The sequence below is a fragment of the Tupaia chinensis genome, unplaced genomic scaffold (genome assembly GCF_000334495.1).
Source record: "Tupaia chinensis unplaced genomic scaffold, TupChi_1.0 Scaffold141305_1, whole genome shotgun sequence".
NCBI lineage: Eukaryota > Metazoa > Chordata > Mammalia > Scandentia > Tupaiidae > Tupaia > Tupaia belangeri.
This window is the reverse complement of record NW_006201168.1, coordinates 522,622-527,373: the sequence shown is the minus strand read 5'-3', so window position 1 is coordinate 527,373 and position 4,752 is coordinate 522,622. Positions and strand designations below refer to the sequence as shown.

The window sequence follows — 4,752 nt, the reverse complement described above, 5'->3', positions numbered from 1 at the left end:
AAAAAAAAATACAGGGGTGTGACCAGAAGCTGGTGTAATGGTTATGTTGCTGGACTCCCATGCAGTTGACTGTGGTTCAAGTTCCGGAGTCAGTGGCTTAAAACTCAAGCTGAATGTGTGTGCGTGCATGCCCAAAATTTCAAGGGGAGAGAAGGGACTGCATGTAGCCATCTACCCTGGGGGGTGATTTCTCAACTTTTGTTTCTTTGTCTCTCTGTGTCTCTCTGGCAAGTTCACATGCCCTAAAAGGGTTAGGGAGAAACTTGGGAGTGGAGATTGCACCTATAATTCTAAGTTTTTCCTCCAATTAAACAGTCAAAACTAAATGTTTAAAAAACAAGGCTAAAAAAATTATCAATTTCTCTCAATTAAATAGTATCTATTGCTAGCCTTTAAATTAACTGTCTCTCACTATTCAGGTACTTAAATTAAAATTAACAAGTAGTTTTCTCCAGGCTTCCCAAGTTAGAAGTTCAAAAAGTCTGGCAATGATAATAAATTAAATGCCCTAATACCTGATCAATTTTGTTTTTTTAGAGAAAATAAAAGTATATTATCAAAGGTTCAATATTTTTCTCTCTAAAAAGCAGCAGCATACTGTAACAAACACAAATTATATTTTAGTAAGAAACAGTAACATAAAATTCCTTATTTTTCTACCAACATTACCCAGTATTTTGCTTAAGAAACCACACATAATCCAAGGTGTGCCCTAAGATTTATATTATAGATCAGAGACATTAAATAATCTCCAGTTTAGTGTATATATCATGAGAATATTCCAAACTGCTTAAGTGAAATAATTAACAATTACAATTCTTTCTGAGATTACAGTTGAGCAAGTAATCAATATTTAAATGATTAACTAAAACCTTGTGTAAGGCTTTACAAATCCTGTCACAAATCTGTTGCCAAATAGAGAAAATGTCTTTATTTCTCTAGAAGAGAATTTTATGAGACATTGAAAACAAGTATCTCCATAATATTTTAGATTTTCCCTATACTAAAACTAATAACAAGTCAGGATATTAAGTAACCTAACATTCTATCACCTACTTGAAATCAGGTCTCATCTACAGGATAGGTTTTATATATTTGGTTATAAGTATACTTCCTATTCGCAAGATGTTATCTTTGTTAGTCTATGCTTCCTGTGGACTGACTGTTAGTGTCCTTTCCAAATTCATGTTGAAATCCTACCTGCCAATGGGATGGCACTAAGTGGTAAGACCTTTGGGAAATAATTAGGTCACAGGGTAGAATGGGATCAAGAAAAGATGAGAGGACTTGCTCTCTCTGGTTGCTCTCCAACATATGACAACACAGTAAGAAGAAAGCTATCTAAGAACCGGAAAGTGAGTCCTCACCAGACACCAGCTCTGCCAGCAGCTTCATACTGGACTTCACATCTTCCAGAACTGTGAGACATAAATGTGTATTGTTTGAGCCATCCAGCATATGACAATGTTACAACAGCCCAAACTAAGATAATATTTAAATACTATTAATGAGTCTGCATTTTACTGATTCCTTGGTTTAGCATGTTAAATATCTAAAACTTCTAACCACAGTTAAATCTACTATATCTTGTGAATTAGTTTACCCATCTGTATTGAGAGCTATTACCAAACTCTTTGAAGAACTACTTTACCCTATGATAAATTATGTTATCTTCCATACTCTATCCGGGAAGAACTGAAAGTACAGATACTAAACATGCAAAGTTGTTGGCAAAGGAGTAGTGACAATTACAAGTGAAAATTTTAAGCCAGGAAACAGACTACTTAAGCATTACAGCTAATTGTTTGCCTTACCAAAGTGTGTTCACAACTATTTTTAAACATGTAGAGAGGGTTTCCATTAATGTATTTGATTCATTCCTTAGCTTTAACCCTAGAATGAGCATGACACCAAATCAAAAATTCTTAGAAAGATGTAGAAGCCCATGGTACAACAGTTAAGCGCTGCACACAGAAAGCCAGATCCCACATCACTCACCAGGGTGTGAGTCTTGGTCCTGGTGGCTTGAAAAACATGCCAGGCATGCATACACTGAGGATCCTGACCCGATGGAGAATTGATGGAAAAAGGATTGTGGTACACCGTATGACCAGGCCACATAGGGGAGGGAGAAGATGTGTTTTACTCTTTTTGGTAACAAAAAAAAAAAAAGGAATTCTTAGAAGAAACTTTGTATAAATTAGCAGCTCCCCTCCTCTCCTCCCCCTCCCCTTTTTTTTTTGCCACAGGGTGGGTGCACTCCCCAGAGAGAGACTGAGAGGGAAAGTGAGAAATCACCCCCTGGAGGGATAGCCACACCACAATCCCTTTCCTCCATTTCCCTCTGAGGATTCTGAGTGCACACCCGCTACATCCAGGATTTGAACCATGGTCAGCCATGTGGGAATCCAAAGCCTCAACCATCACACCACCCAATGGCCCTTCAATCCTCATTTTTTATCAGAAGTGTCTGTTTCTCAACTTTAAAGACATACACTCAAAAAAGCTTAGATTTGGGAACCAGCAGTTAGCGTAATGGCTATGTCACTGGACTCCCACATAGTCGACCGCGGTTCGCGTCCCGACCCGGTGGCTTAAAACTCACGCCGGGCGCGTGTGCATGCGTGCCCAAGATCCCGAGAGGCGAGCGCACGCGCCCTACAGTGAAAATCTCTCCAAAAAAAAAAAAAGCTTAGATTTGGTCTTGCATTTGGCAATAGTTATTTAATACATTCTGTATGCCAAGGACAACCAGGGGCTGGCTATATATTCAGCTCTCCTAACTTTAGAGAGCTTACTATCTAGACAGGAAGAGTTTCCTCAGACATTAAACTAATAAAATTACAAGCTGTGGTTATTTCCTATCTGCACTGCATTTCTCTCTGTTGGTAACTGGGTGACCACATCTTTTTTAGGCATATTCTGCAGAAAGAAGCTTGGGTAGTTATTTGATGATCACAGATAATAGACTGTAGGTGGAAGATACAGAAAAAGAAAAAAACAGATAAATTTCAATTTAAAAGCTATCAAGAAATCTAAGGACAACATAGGCATGTACACACATGTGTTCACAAGACAGCTTCTAATCAGAGTGGAAATTCATCAGTAATTTTTCTTGAACCCTGTTATCTATGATGGTGGAAGACACACACATATTCCAGCTTTTCAATTAAATTTTCCTATCCTAAATTCATTTAGAAAAACATCAGTACTTCAGCATGCAAATTCAAAGTGACTTCAGCAAGATGAGTCTTTGGGTAATAACCATTTATAATGAACTTCATCATTTATATTTTAAGATCTGCGTGGAATTTACATTCAAATTAACCTTCAGCGTAAATTATTTTTCAGACATAGCTTCTGTTTGCCACAGCCCAGATGAAAGTATACAAATATTGAGAACTTTAAAGATTAGAACTCTGCATTTTTACTTCCCACCCCACCTCCATTGCAACATTTTCTTTAAATAACTGCTAAATACTCCAGCTCTCTTCGTTCCCTTTTCCCCAAAGAGAATGCAGTAGTTGATGTTGGATAAACTCACAATTAAAATTTTTTTCTCTACTTTGACTTTGAAAGGTTTTTTTTTTGAAAGAGTTTCTTTAAGAAACATTTGCATTTTAAACATTTACTTGTAGACATAGTTCTATTAAAAAAGAAAAAAAAAAAAAGACAAGAAAAGATGAGAAGCCAAGTTCCCGAGGGAGTTTATTTAGGGTCTCTTCCCCACATCTCGCTGTTTAAAAACCCTCTATTCCTCACTTCTGATGAGGGTTGCTGCTGACTTTACAACTCCCTACACATCTGGGTCTATTCATTGTTATTTCAATGTATTTAAAATCACTTCTCCCTGGTGCCTGAAATGTTTTAACTACTATTATTTTTGTAACTTGTGTGTTTTCTGCCTCTGGTAATGGTGTTCCCTGTAAAGACGGTATCCTTGGAACTCATTTCCCTTTTCAACAAAGTTTCATTTCATTTCTTATTCAGGTGTAACGGTTTCCGCCCTCCACAACTTAGTACTTTGTAGCCAAGTAGCTTCCCTAACTTTCTAAGACAAAATACTTAGGCAGTGGAATCATTACCAGATCGTCATTCTTCCCAGGTTCCTACCTGTTGCGGGTACCTGGCCAGAGTGGATGAGTCAGTTTCGTCTAAAGGGCCCTTCCTTTTTCCACCCACCGTCCTTTTAGCTTTTTGCAGCGCCTCCCAAATGCACGTCAACGGCTACTCCGGGCCCCAAGACCCTGCCGGGCCCGAAGCTAGGTGGTTCTCCACCCCAGATGGAGACGGGCGCGGCTCTACTCTCGGCAAAGCGAGTGGAGCGCGCAAGGAACGCCCGGAAGCGCGGGCACACAGGCGAAGGGAAGAACGTTACTGTAACTCGGCTTCGACCTGGACCCTCGACGTCTGGAGCTGCCCTGACAACCAGCGCCAACCAACTCGTCCCGCCGCGTTCCAGGCCCTCGGCTCGGCTGCCCGGCCTTCGCGTATAGTCTTTCGCTCCCTCCCCCTCTCCCCGGAGGCACGTGGTCGCTCTCCGCCCTGCCCCCGCCACACTCCTCCACTGCCAGCCCCGGCCGGCCCCCGGCCCTTTCCTCCCAGCGTCGCTCGCTTCCCCTTTCCGTTCGCTCTTTCCGCCCCCGCTCTCTATCGCCCCTTCTGATTGGTCAAGCGCACCGGAGCCTGGTTGGCCAATCGGCAAGCTGGGCTGGCGGCGATGGGCGTGGCCGCAGCGCCGGGGCCCTCAGA

General features: G+C 41.3%; 1 long non-coding RNA gene across 1 annotated transcript in view; it reads right to left on the bottom strand.

Moving 5' to 3' along the window:
* Positions 1-2,019, bottom strand: part of LOC106733214 (uncharacterized) — a 34,548-nt gene extending 32,529 nt beyond the window's left edge. Inside the window, exons 1-2 of the long non-coding RNA XR_001369392.2 lie at positions 1,999-2,019; positions 1,368-1,418 (exon numbers count right to left, since the gene is read on the bottom strand). This is a non-coding gene — a long non-coding RNA (uncharacterized LOC106733214). The remainder of the gene's footprint in view (positions 1-1,367; positions 1,419-1,998) is intronic.
* Positions 2,020-4,752: the final 2,733 nt, after the last annotated feature.